Source organism: Lissotriton helveticus, chromosome 2_1 (genome assembly GCF_964261635.1).
Source record: "Lissotriton helveticus chromosome 2_1, aLisHel1.1, whole genome shotgun sequence".
In the NCBI taxonomy this organism is placed as follows: domain Eukaryota; kingdom Metazoa; phylum Chordata; class Amphibia; order Caudata; family Salamandridae; genus Lissotriton; species Lissotriton helveticus.
The window spans coordinates 351356700-351379977 of NC_136059.1; the positions used below are offsets into that span (position 1 = coordinate 351356700).

At 49.8% G+C, this 23278-nt stretch overlaps 1 protein-coding gene across 2 annotated transcripts in view; it reads right to left on the minus strand.

The window, feature by feature from the left end:
- NADK2 (NAD kinase 2, mitochondrial) overlaps positions 1–23278 on the minus strand; it is a 1023510-nt gene that overhangs the window by 481050 nt on the left and 519182 nt on the right. The window lies entirely within an intron of this gene.

A 23278-nucleotide genomic window follows, 5' to 3' on the forward strand; every position in this document is an offset into this window, starting at 1 on the left:
CTGAAATCGCTCTTGGGACGTGTCTCACCTCTCCGAATGTCGGAAGCTGGCCAGCCATTCCGAACAGATAATCAGGATAGACTGCCATGTGTACCTAAGAAAGGTATACTGTTGAAGCAGTGGGTTGCAGGCCCGCCACACATCAAACAGGCCCGTTGTGGACAAAATGTCAGGTAGCGGCTTTCAGGCGGTGTCTCGTTTTTTTATCGGCCAACGGTCTAGGTCACTGTTAAGTGCTGCATTGCAGTCTCCCCCAATAAGCATTTCTCCCTGTGGTAGGCTAACAATGAGCGAACCCAGATCTGCAAGTGTAGGACTGTGGAGTCTCGGGGGGACATAAAGGGAAATTATATTAAATAGTCGACTTACCGGTGTCCTGATAAAGCTACATATCACCCATGAGGGTCTTGTCTAATATTCTGTGTGGTGAATGGCAAGGAGTTGCGAAATAGAATCCCCACCCCTCTTTACCCTCTAGTGTAACCTGCCTGCGCTACTAGTTTGTAGTCCCATTTATTGAGCGCACTGTAGGTGGTTCCCTGCATGTGCGTTTCCTGCAGCAGAACTATATTAGGCGTATGATGCTTTAAGTATTGTAGCACTATCCCTCCTTTAATTTTGTCCCCCTGACCATTCACATTCCAGGATAGGATTTTAAAGCTATAGGGAGTTCGAGTCATATTCATGTTGTCTTGCTTATACAGCATTTGAATTTGTTGGCCAGAAGCATGATTGTTCTGGGGGAGAACATTTGTATCAACAAGGAATATCTGGAAACTGCAGGGGAGGTATTTTGATCTGTCTACCGGACTACGTTGGAGAAGTTTCGAACTATTGTGCCCAATGTGTCAAAATACTTTCTTAATATTGACTTCACAGTCATTAACCCACATAACCCCAAAAAAAATATAGGAACATTTTGAATAACTATCCCCTTCCCTCCTGCTCCTTGCGGTGTGGACTCAAAACTGCCCACCACCCAACTTTGCAGAGTGCCTATGTGCCCTTTCTCCCAGGTCCTGATTTCGGAAAGCATGTCACAGCCAACCACCCACCCTTAAAAAACCCTCCGTATATCATAGAAAGTTTTTACCACACTGCTACAGTTCAACCGGAATGCAGCTAGATCTCAGAATCTATCTGCCTCATCCTCGGAGTCCGCAATTCTGTGTAGTATCCTCCGCAACCCTGCCACCGAAAAGTTTGGAGGTGACCCATAAGCTCAAAGTTAGTAGCTACGGTCATGCCACTGCATGGTACTCTCAGGCACAAGAGAGCCACAACAAATCAGTCTCAGCAGGCCTAGATATTGATGCACTATTACAGTTCTATCTCGGAGGGTTCACCCTTTGCCGCATCTTTCTCTCGATTCAGTTGTTGTCCTTGTTGCCACTTTCCTTTGTTATCTCTGATGGTTGGTGTTTAAACGTCCCTTCCCAGGTTTTCGCCATCCATCAAGTCAGCTCCAGGCCTCCTCAGGGGAGTCAAAGAATCCTGTGTTTCGTTCCGCCACTAATCGAACTTTGGCAGGGAACAACAATGCGTATTTCAATTATGTTTCCCTTCGTGCTCTCAACTTCCAGGAAGGAACGTCGCATTCTTTGGACCTTAATCGTAAAGTCCGGGCAAAATGTGACTGTGGTATTTTCGTATTTAAGGGAAAGGGGTTTTCGAGCAAGCTGTCTGTAGTATCACATCCCTATCTCTAATTAAAAATCCTCACCACAATAGGACGTGGTGGCGCTCCTGGTCGCGACTGTCCCCTCGGAACTCTGTGGGCTCACTCCACAGAGAAGTAGTTTGATAAACCTTCTGGCTGCAACTGCTTTACTATAAGATCTTCAACAAAGAGATCCATGGCTGGACCCTCTGCAGGATTCTGATGTTATTTCTGCATGCATGTCCCTTGAAATCTTCAAGCTTCGCTTCTAGAGTTTTAGTCGTTGCCTGCAGCTCTCTTACGTGGTCTTCAAGGTTTTAGTGGCAGTCTGGAGTGTAGCGATGGAGCTCTCCGTGGCTCTAACTCGGGTGCCGAGACTGTGAAGGTCCGCAGGTATCAGCGAAACGTATGAAGCTGTGTCAATTTTATTTTCCAGGGCCGAGCATACGCCTTGAATCGCCGAAAGTATATCCTGTAATGTGGGGGCCTCCACCTACGCGGCCGGTATATGTTGTTGCCCATCCTCTCCGGTCGCTGGGGTATCCAACTTTGGTTTCTGCAAATGTATCCAGCTTAGTTTGATGCGTCACTCGGGATCCCTTGACATCCTGCTTATCCAGGCCTGAATATCACAACCGTCCCTCCTGTCGATAGTACACTCTCGTTTGTCTCCCTTGGCCAGGGGTATCTGGAGCTTCGTGTAGTTCACCAAGGGCCACCGGGGGTCAAATTAGAGATTAGGCTGAGGGGGCTCAATCCACACGCCGTTTATCTGTTGCATCTTAGGGTTTAAATCTCTAATATGTACTTCTCAGTCCAGCTAGGTCATCACCTATAGGGTGTGTTCGGGGGACAGGCCTCTATCCTCCAGGTGGCGAGTCAAGTCAGACCAGTGAAGCACCCTCCATCCGCCTCATTCCCCCACTCAAAGGCACTGTTCAGCTTTCCTAGCTTCACCCTATGATGTGAGCGTGGAGGGGAGCCTGATGTTTACTGTACCTTTCAATTGCAGAAAGGGGGGGGCTCTAACGGCGCAGGTCTCAAGGGGCCTCTGCCCCGGGGGAGAAAGGTGGGGTGTCGTCCACCTCCTCAGTCACAATTCTTATGTATTTTTTAAATTTTATTTATTTCCCTTTTCCATTTAGGACGAGCCTCCAGGGCCCGTCGCAGACTTAAGCATGGCAGTTCCTGGCCCTTCTGCACTTAGTCAGCCTTCCCCACAAGTGGGACTGTCTCACCCACCTCCACGGGTCTCTGCTGTACTTCTCCAGCGGTGCAGTCAGAAGGATCCTCCCCTAGGTCGCGGCCACTCATCGACGCAGCCGGTGTGCCGGCTACCATGCCCTCAGCACCTTCTGTGTTCTACTCGCCCCAGGTGACCGGGGCCTCCGCGCCACCTTCTGCGGTTCTAGAAGTTTGGGATCCGCGTTCGCAGTCTCGGCCGCACGACCTGCAGCGACCTCGCAGGTGCCCAGGCCACGCTAGCACCTCCAACCCTCCCTCGTAGGCCGCAACATGTAGCAGCGTGCACACACAGCGATCCTTTTCGCCTGGAAGCAGGAACCTGGTCGTCTCCTACGAAGCAGCTCCTGGACACTCAAGAGTCACTGCAGAGTGTGGTAAGTATTTGTCTGAATTATTGGGGGTTTTAGCCGCAGTAGCTTGATAACAGTGAGGCCATCTCCAGATTTGGCCTTCTTAAATTTTCATTGTGCCATCTAAATAATCGATTTGTGTATTACTGGAGTTGAGTAAATTTCAGATCTGGTTGGCAGTTGTTGAGCCAATCACAGAATGCACATAATTCAAAACTAGTACATGACCATCCCATGAAGACATTATCAATATATCTTTTCCAGGTTCGGATTTAGTCATAAAAAGGGTTGTCGTTGTTCAAGATCTAGGTCATCCACAAATAATATGGCAAAATTAGGAGCAAAAATTGCACCCATAGAAGTATTTGACCAGTCTATACTATTTAGCATAAAAAACAAAATGGTTCTTGGTGAGAGCCAGGTATAAGAGGTGAATAATAAAGTTGGTAAGGACCTGCTGGGGAGTAGGTCTCGAGTTAAGATGTTTTTTATAACTTCCATGCCCTTTTCTTGCGGTATGTTCGTATACAGAGATTCTATATCTAGGGTTACCAGAAGTTCAGAGGTAAGGTCAAAATGTTCTAATTCAATCAAATTGATAAAATGAGTGGTATCTTTGACATAAGTGGCAGTCGCTTGAACAAAGTCACGAATAAGGAAGTCAATGTACCGGCATAGTGGCTCAAAAATGGAACCACAACCTGACAGTATGGGTCTACCAGGGGGTACAATTGGATCGTTGTGGATTTTTGGCAGGGTATGGAGTACACGAGAACCAATTTGGCTTTGTGCCGCGGCATAGCACTGCTCTCAACCTGTGAAGATTGGCATATGTGAAGCACTCTGTGCAGTGGGGAATATTTAGCCTTGGCATCCGCTGGACTTCACCAAGGCAATGGAGACCCTTGAAAGGACGTATCTGATAAAAGTATTCCAAAATATGGGTTTTGGACCCAAATTCCTTAAGTGGGTTAGTCTTCTCGATGCAGCCCCCCAAGGCCAGGGTGTAGAGTGGTGGTATGGTGTCCGATGAGTGGAAGGTGCTGAGGGGCACGCAACAGGGTTGCCCCATCTCCCCACTCCTGTTTGCACTGGTGCTGAAATCCCTTGCTCCAAATTTTCGGCGCAAGCTGGAGGAGTTTGGTAGAAGAGTGAGCAAAGTTGTGCATCTTCTTTCGTCGCTGCATGGCGATGATGTTTTGTTCTACCTGTAAAGGCCCTCTGAGGCGGTGCCACTCCTGCGACTGGAGGGTTTTGGAGTTATGGCGGGACTGCGTCTAAATAGACACAAGTTCCGGCTTTACCTGCTGGGGACACTCAGAGGGAATCTTAGCTCCACTGGGCTGAGTTGGGAGACAAATGTGTTCCAGTATCTCTGCATCATGGTTGGACATTTTTTGGAAAGTTAACCTGAACATAATATTGACCTGGTGAGTGGCCTAACGAAATCGGTACAGTTCTAGAACATGCTACCTCTCTCAAAGGTGGGGGAGGATTGCGATGGCCAAAATGGTGCTCCTCCCTATGTGTTTATACATCATCCAGAACGCACTCTATACCCTGCCCTGTAGCCCTTTTAAAACCAGTGATAGGCGTATGCTCTCCCTTGTTTGGGCAGAGAAGAGGAGCAGAGTGGAGCTGCCTCTGCTAAAACAGTCTCTTGGAGGGTGGCATGGGCCTCTCGGATTTGCAACTCTACTATTATGCCTCTAAACAGAAACATGCGGCACACTGGGTGTCAGGAGGATAATTCCATTGGGAGAAGCAACTCCTGAAGGGCACTTGTGGCACGCTTTTGTTATTGGCATTACTCATGAGGGGCGCTAGGCAATACCAACCCTGGAGGTGGGTCTGCGAACTAAGTTCACCCAAGAAAGTCCTGGAGAACTGAACAGCCAAAGAAGCAGTCTCTCCAGACTTGGCTGTCCAAGCAGTAGTGTTTTGTAAACGTGTGCAGGGTTGCCCACGTGGCTGCCTGGCAGATGTCACTGAGGGGAACTCCACGTTCCAAAGCAGTAGTGGCTGCCGTTGCCCAAGTGGAGTGGGCGCTCAACCCTTCTGGAGGCTCATTTTTCGCCAGGGAATAACGTTTTAATGCAAAGGAAGTCCCGTTGAGAGATGGTCCGTTTTTGCACGTCCAGACCTTTCTTGGTGCCCGCATAGCCAGCAAAGAGTTGATCATCCACCTGGAATTGTTATGTGCAATCCAGATAAAAAGATATTGCACGTTTTGGATCCAGAAGGTGGAGTCTCTCCTCCTCCTTGGAAGGATGCGGGCGGGAAGAAGGTAGGCAAAGTGATGGTCTGTCCTATGCGGAAAGAGGTAACCACTTTGGGAAGAAAAGAATGCCTAGTTCTAAAGACAACTTTGTCCGGATGAACAGCCAGGAAAGGAGGTTTAGAAGAAAGAGCATGCAGCTCATTCACCCTGCGAGCAGAGGTGATGGCAACCAGAAAAGCAGTCTTGAGAGTCAAGAGTCTGAGAGGACAATTATACGATGGCTCGAAAGGAGCACACATAAGGTACGTTAGAGCCAGATTCAAGTCCCACTGGGGCATTACGAAGGGAATGGGAGGAAAGAGGCAAGTAAAGCCCTTAAGAAAACTATTTGCAATAGGGAACTTGAAAAGAGAAGGCTGATCAGGAAGCTTAAGAAAGGTCGAAATGGCTGAAAGATAGTCTTTGAGGGTGCCCAGAGCAGAGCCCTGCTGGGCCAAAGAAAGAATGAGGAGGACAACCTCTGAAAGAGGGGCAGAAAGGGGATCCACAGCCTTTGCTGTGCACCATGCCACAAATTTGTTCCACCTCCAGGCGTATACCGTTTTTGTGGAGGGACGCCTGGCTGCCAAGATTATATTACAGACTTTGGGAGGAAGGTCGAAAGCGGTCAACTGTTGCCCCTCAATCTCCACGCAAGGAGGTGGAGTTTGGACAGGTTCGGGTGGAGAACCATCCCTGGCTACTTCGACAGAAGATCCTCCCGAAGAGGCAGTCTGATCGGTGGATCGATGTCCATGTGCAATAGCTCAGGATACCAGACTCTTCGTGCCCAATCCGGAGCCACAAGAATGACTTGGGCCCGGTCATGCTTGCTCTTCTTCAGCACTCTGGGCTTAAGTGGTATAGGTGGAAAGGCGTACAGAAGACCGTAACTCCACTTGCGACAAAAAGCATAGCCGAGAGAGTGCTGTCTTGGAAATTCCAGCACGCACAACTGCTGACATTGTGCGTTCTCTTCAGTGGCAAATAGATCTAACCCAGGTTCTCCCCACTGCTGAAAGAGACCTTGCATCACCTCTGAGTAAAGACGCAATCCGTGATCCATCATGCACCTGCGGCTGAGTTTGTCCACCCTGGTGTTAAGGGAACCTGCCAGGTGTTGAACAACCAGAGACATGCCCTGATGTTCCAACCATGTCCAAAGGCGGAGAGCTTCTTGACATAGGGTCCACGACCCCACCCCGCCCTGTTTGTTGCAGTACCATATGGGAGTGGAGTTGTCCATGAACACCTGCACTACTCTTCCCTGAACAGAGGGAAGGAATGCCTTCAGCGCAAGACAATTCGCCCGGAGCTCCAGAAGGTTGATGTGGAACCCAGACTCCGCCAGAGACCAGAGGCCTCTGATCTCCGCCTCCCCCACGTGGCCACCCCATCCCAGAAGTGATGCATCTGTCAACCGTGAACTCTGGTTAGGGAAGGGAAAGCGATCTGCCGTTGACCCAATCCTGGTTCGTTAGCCACCACTGCAATTGGTGTGCAGTGCACTCTGGGATCTGGACGTAATCGTAAAGATTTCCCGGATGCTGTGCCCGCTGGAACTTCAAGTCCCATTGCAGAGCCTGCGTATGCCACCTGGCATCATCACCAGCAGGATGCAGGAGGCCATGAGGCCCAGTAGCCTCAGGGTCATTCTGACTACTGAAAACTGAGATTTTACCTTTGGGCAAGGAGGTTTTCTTTTGCCCAAAGGACTGCTGGCCTGAAGAGTCACCTGCTCCGCCTCACTCAGTTGAAACTGCAAGAAATTTAGGAGTCCTATTTGACTCCTCTCTTTCATTCGACCAACATGTTAGGAATACGGCAGGAAGCTGTTTTAGTCTTATTAAATGCCTTAAGAAGTTCTTTGACTTCTTGCCTACGGACTCTAGAAAGTCGGTTGCAGTGGCTTTGATATTATCACAACTAAATTATTGTAACGGCTAATGGCCGGAGTCAAAAAAGCTACGCTAAAAAAATTACAGAGCGTGCAACATGCGGCAGCAAGACTAGTCCTTAAATCATCTAGAAGATCTTCTGCCTCTGCTGCTCTTCAGACCCTTCACTGGCTACCCCTACATAAAAGGATTCTGTTTAAGATCTTGCTAACCGCTTTTAGATCCCTCAATAAGACAGGCCCGAGATACCTGACGAAACGTTTCACTCGTTATGACCACCTGAGATGTCTGAGGTCGTCTGGTGGTAATTTAATTAATATCCCAAGATTTAAGCTTACAACCAAAGGAGGAAAGACCTTTACAGTCCTGACCTCTAAGGCCTGGAACGCTATGCCCCTCAACCTCAGACACCTTGTACAGGAAACTGCCTTCAGGAAGCATTTAAAAACGTGAATTTTCAGTGTGCCAGATGGCTTTGTAATGGCTGCCATTTAGATCCTGATATTTGGTTTGTGCACTCGTCCAGCGCCAGGATGCTCCTTTCGGAGCGACAGTGTTTTAGAAATATCCCATACAAATACAAATACTAAAAACCAGAATAGAGGCTGATCGATAGGAATCATATCTTGAATATCCCGGACTCGCTGCTCTGGAGGATAAGCCCCAAACTGCGCTGTATCCAGAACCGCCTGATGAAAAGGAGCTTCTGACAGGGAATCAGGTGTTACTTCGGCACGTTGATAGTGAACCCCAGCGAATGCAGGAGGTCCGCTATAGTCTGGAGGTGGGAGACGGCCTGGGGCGAACTCATCTTCAACAGCCAGCCATCGAGATGGAACCCCTAACTGAGCTGCGACCACTGCCATCACTTTCGTGAACATCCGAGGGGTGATGGTGAGGCCAAAGGGGAGCTCAGTAAACTGAAATTGCTTGCGGCCTACCATGAACTAGGTAACGCAGAAGGACAGGCGGGACGGAGATGTTAAAATACGCATCCTGCAAGCCCAACGCTACCATCCAGTCTCCAGGGTCGAGGGCAGACAGGATCTGAGCTAATGTCAACATTTTGAACTTCTCCTTCCAGAGGAAACGGTTGACGTTCCTGAGATCCAAGATAGGACGCAGGCCTTTGTCCTTCTTGGGTACCAGAAAGTAGTGGGAATAAACCACAACCTACTTATGGCACAGGAACTCGCTCGATAGCTCCTTTGGCCAAGAGGGCCGTAATTCCCTGATGGAGAAGGGCCAAATGATCCTCCGACATGCGATAGAATGTGGGTGGGAAGGAGGGAGGGGTAGTCTGGAAGGGGAGAGAATAGCCCCTTGGGACTATCTGCAAAACCCACCTGTCCGACGTGATGTTGTGCCAGTGGGAGGGGATGGAGAATCCTGCTGCCCACTGGCAACTGCTGGCCTTGAAAGGTCGGACTAGGAAGGCTTGGAGGCTGCTGCAGAGGGGGCGCTTATGTATTGGCCGCTTGCTGGCCCCCAGACCCACAACGCAGGGTCCCACATTCCCGGTTGCGCAGAGGCGGGGTAGCTTGCGCAGACCTGTGTCTCTGGGTGGAACATGCTGGAGCATCCCTTCTGTAGCCACGAAAGGGGTGAAAATTAGACTGTGCAGGGCGAGAGGTGGTAGCGAGGCCCAAGGATATGGTCGTAGCCCTAGAATCCTTAAAGCGCTCGAGCGCGTAGTCCGCTTTGTCGCCAAACAAGCGACAGCCATAAAAGGGGTTAAAGTGTTGACTGGACATCACCTGAGAAGCCAGTGGACCTCAGCCTGAAAACAACCTTTACATCGCAGTCATTAGACCGGGATGCCTTTACAACTGGGTCGCTGTTACTACGCAATGCAATTACTATGCAAGTCATTACATCGACCTGTAGTTGATGGTGCTCTAACATAAGGAATAGTATAATTTACTATTCCCACACCTTCCCTACTGTTGCGTAGGCTAGAGTTGGAAAAGTAAATTATACATTCCTAATGTTACAGCGTCATCTACTGCAAGTCGATGTAATAGCTTGCGTAGTAATGGCATTGCGTTGTAACACAACCGGCATCGTAGGTGTTGCCAATGGATTTGGCGCCGGAGGTTTTGTAAAGTCGACCGGTGCTGATCCGGATCCAGACCTGGATCCCTGGGGCCCCGCGGCCCAAGCCGTCAGTATCGAAGGCCTAGAACCCCCAGCCAAGTCCGCGGGCCCGAAGGGGCGCCGGCGGAGTCGGGCTACCCAAAGATGGAGTGCAGGGCTTTGTAAAGATTACGAAGTTGGGCAGAGGTCGCTCCAGCTCCCGGGAAGGGTGGGAAGCTTGGAGCCGACCCAGTAGGCTGTGCGAACAGAGCCAAAGGAACGGAAGGAAGACGTCCTTGCGCATCCTGCGTCGCGTTGGCCGACGAACAGGGAGAACACAAAGAGTGACGGTGTTTCTTCGCCTTCTTTTTGTGCTTCGACTTACCCGAAGACGAAGACTTTGAAGAGGAGTGTTGGTGGTGACTCCACAACCGGTCACACAACCTCCCTCTCTACCAGGACCACGAGCGGCGCGCAGCCAATTGCCAGGCCTCCAGAAGCTTTCGGGACCGCTCTCTCAAAGACTTCGGATACATGGTCCGACAGTCAGAGCACGACTTCGGGTTGTGGTCGCGATCCAAGCACCACAGGCACACAAGGTGCGGATCCGTAACAGAAATCAATTTGTGACAAGAGTCACAAGGTTTGAAGCAGGTCCATCAATGTGAAATCCCTGTGCACCAGGAGTCGAACGACTCAAAAAAGATGATCACAAAAAGTTGAAAAATGACAGTCAATAAGTGACTAGAGGTATCGCTCTCTCCAGATCTGCACTGGCTGGCGCAGAAACAGAAAGAACTGACGTCAGCGTGCGGGGGGGTGGGGTAGTCTAAGTAGATACCTGCAAAGTCATCCCGGCAATCACTATGCAGACGACGAATGCGCAGTCGACCAACGCCACCTACCAACGCGCAGGAGTTCTGCTATGAAAACATTTCTCCGGATCTAGTCTGATACCTGGGGGTAATTCTAAAGTAAGGAATCTATAAATAATAGTCTATTTCAGATATTTCAGTTTTGTATCCTTTACAGAGATATGCTCCTATTAAACTAACTCCCATTGATATCCTCTAGTTAATTTTACTTTCACTCGCTACCTTATGAGCACTATCTCACACGCATCATACAGCGAGAATTAAAAAGATCTCATTGGATTCCTGAGATATGGTGATCTGAACTTTTGGGCTCCGCCCTTGAGGTGCGCCCGGGACGGGGTGCGGTTCTGTGGCCGTCCTGGAATTGAACAACAGCGGCAGGAGAACTAGCCTTGTGGGTCCCTCTCCTAAGTTTCGGTTTCGATTCTGTTTCGACTTGGGCCGACAGTGTGTGTGTCGTGCAGGGACTGATACTTGGAGGCAGATCGGCTGTTGGGCCTTCCTGTGGACTATTTGCTGGTTTGGCGACCTCTACCCGTGTGGTGCCCTTTTTGGAACCTTTGGTCCTGCGATTTGGGTGTCGGGCCCGTTGACCCTGGTGGCTCGCCTTGTGACGCATCTTCAAAATGGCGGGCAGAGGGGACAGGGAGACGCGCAAGACGAAAACACCTCTGCGCGGAGCTCCGGTTCAATCACATGTTATGGACGGCTATACCCATTCTACGGGGTCCCCCGGAGCTGCCCTGCCTGGTCCTATTACAGCGTCCGATCGAGTTTTGGAGGAGTCGGCGGAGCCCTCCCTGCAGGACATTATGGGCGCCATTTCGGGCGTGAGGGAATCTATCGGCCTACAGTACGAGGCCTTGGCCCATAAACTTGACACTGTGGCTATTGAAGTGAATCTGATTCGTGCTGACCTCGGCAAGACGAATGAAAGGGTACAATCATTGGATATTAAATCATCCAGCCTCACGAAGGACGTATCGGAGCTCCAGACGGAGGTTGGGAATCTCCGTCGGGTGAACGACTTCATGACCCGACGCCTGGAGGATTTTGAAAATAGGGCACGTCGCTGCAATGTCCGTCTGGTTGGTGTACCGGAGAACCCAGAACCCCACTCGGTGGATCTCCTGGTTGAAGATCTGGTCTTGAACCATCTTGCCCCTTCTGGTCTTACTAAGTTTTTCACAGTGGAACGTGCACATCGTGTTCCGGGGGGCAAAGGTAAGCCGGGAGCCCTGCCGAGACCTATTGTGGCGAAGCTTTTCCACTATAGAGACCGGGACGCTATCCTGCAGGCTTCGCGGGTGAAGGGCCCGGTGGCCTTTGAAAATGCCACGGTGAACTTTTACCCGGACTTTCCCCAACAAGTTCAGAGACAACGGATGGAATTTCGTGGTGCCAAGAAACGTCTTCGGGACCGGGGCCTACGCTATGCTATGCTCTTTCCCACCAGGCTTCGGGTCGAGTATAATGAGCGTACCCTTTTCTTTGATCGACCAGATGTTGTTAATGACTGGCTGGACTCCTTGCCTGACCGTCCTCCTGAGACTGAGCCCGCCGCTCACCCTGGTGGTGCCGAAGGTGGTGCGGAGATCTGACTGTTCGGCTCTCATGTCTTACTTTGAACACGTTTTCAGGAGTGTTGGCCGGCGTTCCTCTACAGCATAATTATTTTGTCTTTAGTTTGTTCCTTTTAGTTCTTGGTGTGGTCGGGGGGCGGGTGGAACGGGGGCCTTTCCTCCTCCGGGGTGTCTTTGTGTAGAATAGGGGTCCTAGGGCGACAGGCACACTGCAGGTTGGGGTGGCTCTTTAGCTTTTTGCAGGGGTGCAGGGTGGGGGGTGTTCCTTTTCAGTTTGGGGGAGGGGGTTGGGAAGTTCTTTCTTTTCTGTGTGTTGTTTTCAAGGCGGATTGCTCCTGTGTTTGCTGCTGTTTCTGATGTCGTGCTCATGGACGTGGGGTCTTGGATCGGGTGGATGGGATGGGGGGTAGAGGGTTAAAATTCGTTTCCTGGAACGTTAACGGTCTGGGAGATCGTATTAAGCGCAGTGTGGTTTTGAAATGTATACGACGTTTATCACCGGACATTGTTTTCCTGCAAGAAACTCATTTGATTGGAAATGTTTGTTATGCAATGAATAGGTGGGGCTACCGCCTCGTGGCGCACTCGGGGTTTACCTCTGGTTCCAGGGGTGTGGGTATCCTTGTTCGGACCTCCCTCCCCCTGGCAATTGATGAGGTGATTCATGATGACCGAGGGAGGTATGCGGTCTTGGTGGGTAGATATGAGGGCCGCACCCTATCTCTCTTCAATGTTTATGTCCCCCCGGGTTTGCAGACTTCTACTTTCACTGATTTGGGCCGCGTCTTGTTAGATCTCCCTAATAGTACTCTCTTCCTGGCCGGTGATTTTAACTCGGTGCTTTCCGGCCTTCACGATCGCCATCCCCCTAGGGATACTCCGGCTGCTCAGCAGTGGTTGGGTGGGTTTCTAGATACCTTTGGCCTTGTGGACTGCTGGCGACTGTTGCATCCCACTCAGCTTCAATACACATTCCACTCTGGGGCACATGGCAGTTTGTCTCGGCTGGATTATTTCCTGATGCCCGCGGCCCAGTCGTCGGCGGTCAGTGAGATTTTGCATTTGCCAAGGGGTATCTCTGACCACTCGCCGCTCTGGCTTCGTTTTGAGGTTGGGGTAGAGGCAGCGGGCCGAGTAGCTCCCATTAACCCATGGTACCTTTCCTCCCCTGAGACCCGTAGCCTCTTGCTCAAGTCCATGGATGCGTATTTCCTGGACAACGAGGGGTCGGTCTCTTCGGCTGTGTCCCTGTGGGAAGCCTTTAAAACGGTGATTCGTGGACAGGCCCTTTCCTTGATTGTTGAAGCTAAGAAAGCCGGGAAGAGGGAGGTGGTAGACCTTGAGGGGGAGATTTCGGCTTTGGAGGACGAACTGGACTCTGGTGTCACACCTGAGAAACTTCACGCCCTGGGTTTGAAACAATTTGCCTATAAATCCCTGGTCACGGACGCTGCAAAGGTGATGTTTCGAGAACAACAAGGCAGGTTATATGATGTGGGTGATAAAGCGGGTAAACTCCTAGCGTGGTTGGACAAGAAAGAAAGAGTTAATCGTGTGGTGCCCGTGATTCAGTCTGCGAGTGGTGAGAATGTGACTGACCCGATTGCTATTGTTGACCGTTTTGCCGAATACTTCCGTGTTGTGTATGCTCCCGTGTCTGTGAGGGATGTGGCTGATTCTCGCCTTCTGTTGCGTGATATAACTCTGCCCTGTGTCTCCGACTTGGACCGTATTGCTTTGGACGCCCCTTTTACGGCTGATGAGATAGCTACTGCTATCCGTTCGCTCCGCTCGGGCAAAGCATTGGGCCCGAACGGGTTGCCTATTGAGTTGTACAAGTTACGTCCCGATAAGATGGCGCCGTATCTCCGCGATATGGTTTTAGAATCCCGAGAGCGAAACATCCTTCCCTACGATCAGCGTCTGGCGACGATAGTCGTCATCCCCAAAGATGGTAAACCGCGGGACCTTTGTTCCTCATACAGGCCTATATCCCTGTTAAATGTTGAACCCAAGGTTTTGGCGAAACTTTTGGCGTCCCGTCTCCTGTCGGTTCTTGGTGACCTGGTCCATCCAGATCAATCTGGTTTTATCCCGCATCGCAACACTGCTTTGAATCTACGTCGCCTTCACGGCGTGATAGCGAGGGCGGGGCTGTTGACGGAACCGGCCATTTTGGCGTCTTTGGATGCCTCTATGGCCTTCGATACTGTGGAGTGGCCCTATTTATGGGCGACTCTTGAGAAATTCGGATTCGGGTGCGAGTTTATTAGCTGGATTAAATTGTTGTACGCGGAACCTCAGGCGCAAGTTGTGGTGAATGGTAGGGTGTCGGCTCCCTTCTCCTTGGGCAGGGGCACCCGCCAGGGTTGCCCCCTGTCTCCGCTGCTGTTTGCACTCGCTCTTGAACCATTGGCGGCCTGGCTTCGGTGGGAACCGTCCCTTAAAGGGATTCGTTGGGCCCCGGACTTTGAAGACCGTGTCTCGCTTTATGCGGACGATATCCTCTTGTATCTTACCTCCCCTCGTAAGTCTTTATCCGTTTTATTTGACGTTCTCGCGTCCTTTGGTGCTAACTCGGGCCTTGTAATTAACTGGACCAAGTCCTGTGTATATGTTTTATCTGGTGTCTTGCCTCCGTTGCCGAGTAGGCTTCCCATTCAGGTGGCCCAAGATGGCTTCAAATACTTGGGGATTTTTGTTACTTTGGATTCGTCCCTTCGCTTTGATCGTAATCTCCTTCCCCCGTTGCTTAGACTACGTTTGGACGTTGCCCGCTGGCGTAAACTTCCCTTATCTCCTCTGGGTCGGGCGGCCCTGTTTAAAATGATGTCATTGCCGCGATTTCTCTACGCTCTCCAGAACTTTTATGATCCTATCCCTAAGACCTATTTTCGGGAGATTGAGAGTCTTCAGAGACAGCTTATTTGGGATGGGCGTCCGCGCATTGCTCTCGCGAAACTTTCCATCCCGTGGTATGACGGGGGCATGGCGCTCCCCGACATTAAGAGATATTATTGGGCCTCCCACCTGTCTGCTATCAATCACGTTATGTTTTCGCCGGGTCGTAATCCGGCGTTCGAGATGGATAAACTTCAGCTTCCGGGAGGTGATTTTAACAGAGTGCTTTACTCTCGCTCCGCTGGGCGCCATCTTGTGGGACCTACATTGACTGCTTTGACTGTGTGGCGTGCTGCGAATGTGAGCTTGGGCTGGGAAGATCGGTTGACGTTGGCGACACCGCTTTATGCTTCGGAACGTCTGGGCGGTCTCTGGTCTACCAAGGGTTTCGACCGTTGGAATGTGATTGGGATTTGTAAGGTGGGGGATGTGTACTCTAAGGGTTCTGTGCGGTCGTTTCAGGCCCTCCAGGCTGACTATGGCCTGAATGGTCGGGAGTTCTTTCGTTATTTACAGGTCAGACACGCCCTTGCTTCGGTATTTGCTCCTGGTGAGAATCCGCCTGATTCTTCCCCCCTTGAAGACCGTATCCTTGACGGGCATCTTCCTGATAGCACTATCTCCCTGATCTATAAAAAGCTGATTAATAATCGGGCCGACCTACTGGTCCGACTTCGGGAAGCGTGGGTGGGCGATGGGTTGGAACTTGATGATGAGGACTGGCAATCGGCCCTCTCCTCCCCGAAGGAGGTGGCTATTCCGGCTCGTCTCCGTCTGGTTCAACTTAAGATCCTTCATCGGGTGTACGTTACGGGACCGCGTCTGGTGGTGATGGGCTTTTCCTCCGACGGGCTATGCAAGCGTGGCTGTGGTTTGAGTGCGACTTTTTTGCATATTCTTTGGGAGTGCCCGATGGTGGCTGCTTATTGGACGGCTGTGCTTGAAGTGATGGCTGTGGTGACAGGTGTGTCCTTGCGTCCGGAACCTCGTCGCTGTCTTTTGAATGTTTGGGAACCCACCGATTATTCGGTGGCCCAGACCAGATGGGCCACCCTGGGTTATATGGTTGCGAAGCGGGATATCGCGCAACTCTGGGGGGCCTCTAGGCCCCCTGACGTCTCGAAATGGGAGGATAATATGGACTGGTCCATGTTCCGTGAGAAGACTGTCTATGTGGCCAGGGGCAGACCCAGGGCGTGGACGAAGGTTTGGGGTCAATGGAATGACTACCGTGGCGACATTTGTACTCCTCCCCTTGTAGGCACTGCTGAGATTACCCTGTCTCCCTAGGCGAGCGTTCCTGGAACCTTTTATATAGGGGTTGTACTGGTGTTTCCGGTTCTCACCTCTGATCTCCTCGCCCCCCCCCCCCCCCGATCTCCTTGGAGCTTGGAGCTCCGTTTATGTTCTCCTGCTGCTATACCCCCTTTACGTCCTTTGGGCTGACTGACAGTACTATACTTTCGCCTTTTTGTGTGCTTGTTCTTTCATATAAAATAAAATCTGTTTTGTCCTGTATTTCGTGGGGAGTATTGCATTGTTGGTCGATTGTTGCCTCTGCGGGCAGGTATCTTGTATTTCGACTCCTCTTTAGCGGCCAGCCCGTGTGGTTGTAGGCCCATCCTTGTATTTTCTTGCTTACTCCAATAAAGGTTTAAAAAAAAAAAAAAAAAAGATCTCCGCTAAAGTGACACTTCGGGGGGCTCGTAGGGCATTGCAGCGTCGGCTCGACGAGGAGCAACCGCCCAATGATGATGTATGAAGCACGACATCACTTGGAATGTGTGAGGGCAACAAGGAAGTCTCATTGACTCTTTCTTCTACACCCTAGACCGACCTCTTGTCCTTTAGGAAGAGTGACCCCCCTTTTTTGGTTTGCATTTTAACTATGCACTCCGTACTTACCTGCATCTGGAAAATCTTGGTCGGATCTGCAGGAATAGGGGAGTGGACTGTTCTAGATGCAGAGATGAAAATGCTTCCTTTTTGCACATGGCGTTGGAGTGCCCCAGAGTGAATGCGTACTGGGCGAATGTGGTAGTAATGTTGCATGCAGCCACAACCATGCCTGTTGAGATGTCACCCTGGGTGCGTTTACTGGGGGACTGTCAAACAAACCTAGAGGGGTAAGATGCAATGGAGGTTTCTGCAGCTGGCCCTTGTATTGGCCAAACGACTAATGGCTTTGGGCTGGCTGGGTGAAATAAATCAATCAATTAGCATTTGTAAAGCACGGCACTGTCACGCCTGGGTTATTTGGGTTCTGGAGTGGGAGGTCTCCATCAAAAAGCCAGGTCTTGAGGAAACGATTGGACGAGAGCATGAACGAGCACAAAAAGGAAAAACAGAGGGCAGAAATACTAGCAGATAAGGCAAAACAGAGCAAGAAAAGAGCAGAGGAGGCACAAACTGAGGGCAGCAGTTGGATAAGCAGCAGAGGGTAGCAGACTGCGGGCGAGCTGGACAGGAGAACTGTCACGAGGACCTGCTCCTCGCAGAAGAAGCTGGCACGGAATCTGCTCCTCACAGGGGAAGCTGGCATGAGGATCTGTTCCTTGCAGGGGAAGCTGGCACGAGAACCAGCTCCTGCCCCTAAAAGGGACCCCTCACTCGTGCCATGGGTGAAGGATGTTACTGAGTGGGCTCTGGCTGAGAGGCACGGCTTTCTCGTGGATACTTTATCTAACCATAAATTACTCACCTTGCAATTATCCTCAGCCACCAGACGGCTGTTGGAAAATTCAAAGGAGTGCTCCTATGCACCATCAGGTGGTGCTGTGCTTCTCAGCAGAGACGCCATTCCTCCCCGGAAGTGACAAACCGAGTTATAAGCGCTACCCATACTATCCGATGCCAGTTGCTTTTTTATGAACTTTTCCGCACCCTCAGACTAGGAAGCCTGAATAAACCACAAGGTGAGGAATCTATGTCCACAAAATAACAAGTTAATTAACTTTGGTAACACTATCTGGTGGGGACCATAGCTAATCATGCTGTCTTCCCCACAAGTCACCCAGACCTCATAAGAGCTGTGAAGTCTGTTGTGGATGGGCGGTGTGAGCTTCACTGTTTTTTTTTTTATCAGGCCCCTGGCAAGTCCTCATAAAGGGCAACATTGTGTGGGGATTTCTGGGCTGGAGCAGAAAGGCCCAGAGAATGTGCCATAGTTCAGCTTTCTTTAAAAAGTTCCATGGCAGCGTACGTCAAACAGACTGAACCATCTAAAGGTATATTTGATGTATTGTAAGCCCTTGTAAAGTGGTATACCATATACTCAGGGCCTGGACTTCAAATGCTACTAGTTGGCCTGCAGCACTAATTGTGTCACCCACAGAAGTGGCCTTTCAAACCTGTCTCAGGCCTGCCATTGCAGGGTCTGTGTGTGCAATTTACTTCCACTTTGACTTGGCATTTAAAACAACTTGCCAAGCCTTAAACTCCCCTTTTATGTCATACAAGTCACCCCTAATGTAGGCCCAAACCCTAAGGGCAGGGTGCTCTGTAAGTAAAAGGTAGGACATGGACTTTACGTTTTGCATGTCCTGGTAGTGAAAAACAGTCTATTTTGTTTTTCACTACTCTGAAGCCTACCCCTCTGATAGGTAGGTCAGCATTAGGAATTCCTCAATGCACTTTTAATCTGTAATTCCGAATCAGAGAGGAGTAGCCTTTTTCATGATTCATATCTTTGGGATGGTAATGATAAATCCTCCTGAATGGTGACGTTGGATTTAACATCAATGTTTTAGAAAGGAGACATTACTCTTCACTTACTGCTCTAGGTGCCTAACAGTCGGTCTCCAACACACGTCTGGAGTGGGTGGCAGCTTCACTTTGTGCATTCCCTCTAGAAAGCCACAAACACAGGAAGGTGAGGCTCATCTTCATTCTGAGCACTCATCTGCATTCATTTGCATTCATTTGCATTCTAATGCGTCTTCCTGGGCAGGGAGGAATGGGTGTTGCTGAAACTTACACTTCAATAGGTAGTGCCTTGTCCATACACAAAGCACTGATGTATCCCACACAGATAGCCTAACAGACAGAACTGGGTTGAAATGAATCGTTGGACACTTCAGAGAGCTGCTTTGAAGTCACCCCTACATCATTGCTTTTGGGTAGAAGTACTGGGTCTCTGGTCCCCTGAAATCAGACACTTCTGGATCTTGACATGAGCCCCGGTCAGAAGGACTGCAGTGCTGCTTAAAGGACTCAACTGTTCTGCTGATGTGGAAGACGTGCTTTTCGGTTTGCTTGCCTACTGCGCTCTGACTCTGAAGGAGAGCTGGACTCTGCCTTCACTCCAAACTGATATCCAAAGGCTTGCTGGCTTGCCCCCTGTTGTTGAAATCTCAGGGCCATCAAAGACTTCCTTCAACACTGCGGCATTCTTGCATCTGCGAGTCCTCCTTTGCCTGGGCTGCCAATCCAGCCCTGGGTCTCAGAATAGGGTTCTGCAGCTGTTTTACTTCAAAATCAACACAATGACACTTTTGCACCAAGTGAAACAGACACGTTGCTATTCGATGCCGAAGCAGGAGCTGATAGAAGCCATTGACTCAAAGGGCTGTGAGTTGCGACATTGACTGACAGAATTGCTCAACCTTGACACAGCACCTACATTGTAAAGAGGTTTGATACCGAAGCTTTCGTCGACTGCGCGGATCGGCATCGACGATTCACCACCATCCTTAGGATAGACTATGCAGGCCCCCTCGACTCCTCGCATCGACGCTTTCTCCAGCTAAGGTACTTTGTCAACGGGACCTCCATGAGTCCTGTAGCTGACCTGCCCCCCCGACCTAAAGTAACCTTTTTAGCGCTAATAGTTTCCAAGAGCTTGACAGCATTTATTCTTTTAAAATTCAACATCTCAACTATTATACATTGGGATTTTTGTAATTTTGTTCTTGTTTTGAATATAAAAATATAAGAATCTTTTTTTCTAAACTGGTGTGGAGTCTTTTTGTTGTATATTCATTGTGTCACTGTGTGTGTGTGTGTGTGTGTGTGTGTGTGTGTTGCTCAAATACTTTACACATTGCCTCTTTAGATAAGCCTGACTGCTCTGTGCCAAGCTACTTGAGGGTGAGCACGGGTTATCTTTTAGTGTGTATCTAGCTTACCCTGACTAGAGTGGTGGTTCCTGCATGGTCTGGGTGCATACCTCATCCAACCAGGTATATTCAACCAGGTCTAACATTATGACAGCTCGGGAGTTTAGGATCAGGATATGTGATCACAGGAGCAACATTCGTAGCAAAGAAGTACTACGAAAATGGATGGACATTTTATCACAAGGTCGCACTCTGTACAAGATCTCAAATGGTTTGTTTGGTAACCAGTGGAAGGACAGAATAGACGCATTGAGAGTATTTTCTTTGAAAAAGAGCAGTGTTGAATATACACATTACTCACACACAAATAAGGATTAAATGAAGACATTCCTTGCTGGAGTATACTATAGGATAAGTCACATATTCAGAGTCACCATCCTAGGATTCCTCCACTTTCAGCAAGGTAATCAGAGGTGTTTATTAGGCATACACGAGAATTGGCCAATTTCTCTGCAAGGCACTACACACCAAAAACCAATCTGTTGTGCCAACAAAGTTTTCTCTCTTGGCCTGTAAGACACCATCAACAGACTGAAATAAGTTACTCCAGTTATTGCCATCACACAACCATGGTCACAGTAAAACTGACAGAGCCGGGTAGTGCTACATTTCACAGTCACCTATCGCCGTGCTGTAACAGCCCCAAAAGTAGTACAAAAGGGGTTGGTGATGGACGGAGTATCTGAATCAATCAAACACTCACACCCAGTCAAAAGATCTGGGTTTAATCCAGCACCGTTCTTTAGCCCACTCTGCCACCCCAGTTCAGACATGGCTATATGCTAATCAGTCTGACCCTGTGCCTCATGGGAACAGTCCAGCCCGAACTGCCAAGCCATGTCTTCCCTGGACCGGAAACAAGCTTCCGAGGACCGGTTTCTGGCATTCCAGCCATCTTCAGCCCGGCTTGCTTGAATCCAGTGGCAAAGTGAGCAAGGGACTCACGTCTGAGCATACCCTGCCACACTTATGGCGGCCAAAAGTGGTACAAAAGGGGGTGGTGAGGGTAACCTCCCCAAAACACATGGTGGGAGAAACACACCCCTCAGCATACACAGAGCGAGCAACCCAATGCGCAGAACATGTTGTGTCCCAACACAGGGAGGCGCGTCGGGATCACCTCTGGAAGATGTAGAGGGTAAAGTATTTATTGCTGCAACTTCATTGAGCCGGTCGCATTAAAGGCCTGGAGGGCCCCACGTAGGTGGAAGGCAGGACGATTCCCTTGATGAAGTAAGTTTCGAGGCATACTAAATAAGGGAGTTTGTACGGATGGCACTGCAAACTCTGAGATTACTATCATGACAAACAATGTTTTTTATAGTGTGCGACTACATGGATCGTCCTCCCCCAAGGCCTAATGGAGTTCGATACGATGCACGTAAGGTGTAATTCACTACGAATGCTGTTTTGAGTACAAGTTTGTGCGTGAAACCATTTTTCACAATGTGTGCAGTGTTTTTAAGCTTTTTTAAATGAGTGACTGTATGGGGATCTCTTGTGCGTGCATGCCTCGAAGCACACACATAGCATTTATTTATTTGGTTATTTTTAGAACGCACCGCTACCCCCAACGAAGATGTTCCGGCGCAATGGTGGACTGAAACGGATGCACAGTGAGTGGATTTAGGGGCAGTTGAAGAGCCAAGTTTTAGGAGCTCTTCGGACAGCAGGTTCTGCTTCAGTCAGGCGGAGAGAGAGTGGCAAGGCATTCCATAGTTTTGCGGTCCTGACGGAGATAACTCTGCTTCCTGTCCGCGCCTTGCAAAAGAGAGGAATGATGAGGAGCCCCAGATGGTTAGATCTCAGGGCCCTATCATGATGGTAATGTTGAAGTCTGGCTCTCAATTAAGCTGGTGGCTCTGTGCGCCAGGTGTGTGCCTCAAATTCTATGCGCCTGATGACGTGCAGCTAATGGTGGTCTCTCAAATGCGGGGTGATAGAGTGGCATATCAATCTGGCAGCAGCGTTCTGGATCATTTGGAGTCTGCAGGTCAGATAGGCAAGGAGTCCCAATTAGAGGCCGTTGGTGTAGTCCAGATGAGAAGTGATGAGGGCGTGGATTACCATCCTTCTGCAGTCAAAAGGTACGAAGTGGAGGAGTTTCCTCAGAGTTCGAAGCGTTCCAAAACAGGAGGAAGAGGCTTGCCTAATCTGAGATTTACAAGAGAGGTCATTGTCAAATCTGAATCCCAAGTTTCTCACCGAGTCCACTGGCCGAGTCCACTGGCTCAGGAGGGGAATTCAGTTCTTGAGGCCACCAGAACGTAGCGGGAGAAGGGGCCTGCTGGTTGAAGAAGAGCACCTCGGTTTTATCCGAGTTCAGCTTAAGACAGTTATGAGTCATCCAAGCCGAGATGATACTCCGACACCTTCTAAAGTTAGCAAATGCAGCTTCTGATTGATCTTTGAAGGAGAACACCAGTTGGGTGTCATCCGCACAGGAGATCACCTTTAATCAGCAGGATTCAACCAGAGCGGCGAGTGGCAGGAGGTAGGCGTTGAAGAAAAAAGGACTCAGTGTGGAGCCCCAGGGGACCCCACATAACAAGGGTTTCTGGGAAGACATGTAGGGCCGGAGAAAGACTTGCTGTGTCCGGTTCTTCAGAAAGGACCAGATCCAGGACAAGGCCGTGCCCTAAATGCCCAGGCACTTTAACTGCTCCAAGAGAATAGAATGGGCCACTGTGGCGAATGCCGTGGATGAGCATGGCTGCGTTTCCCTGGTCGAAAGTCTTGTGAACATTCTCAAACACTTCAAGGAGGGCGGTTTCTGTGCTATAGCCTGCTCTAAAGCAGGACTGGGAGTCGTGAAATCTATTTTTAGATTCCAGAAATTCCGAAACTTGACTCTGAACTACTTTCTCAAGAATTTTTGCCAGAGCCGGCTGAAGAGAGATAGGTCGGAAGTTTTTATATTCTGCGGGGTCAGCATCCGGCTTGTTGAGAATTGGCAGTAGGAAAGCCTGTTTCCATACTGCTGGAAGATGCCTGACCTCTGGGAGGCATTCCAGATCTGATTCAGAGGGGTATTAATGCGGGTGGCCAGGAGTTGTAAAATCTGGGCAGGGCAGGGATCACCAGGTGAGCCAAATTTACAAGCTAATAGATGTTTTAAGGAGTCATTGAGAGAAAAAGGAAGAATTTCGGTCAGCACCTTGGAATTATCCAAATAGGCATCGTGCTCGGGCGGGGTCAGGTTGGAAGGGAAGGTGTCATAGATGGATTGCATTTTATCCTGGAAAAAAAAATCAGATAACCCAGCACAGTGGGAGGCATTAGCCGTACTGTACTAACTAGAGCAGCAGGATTA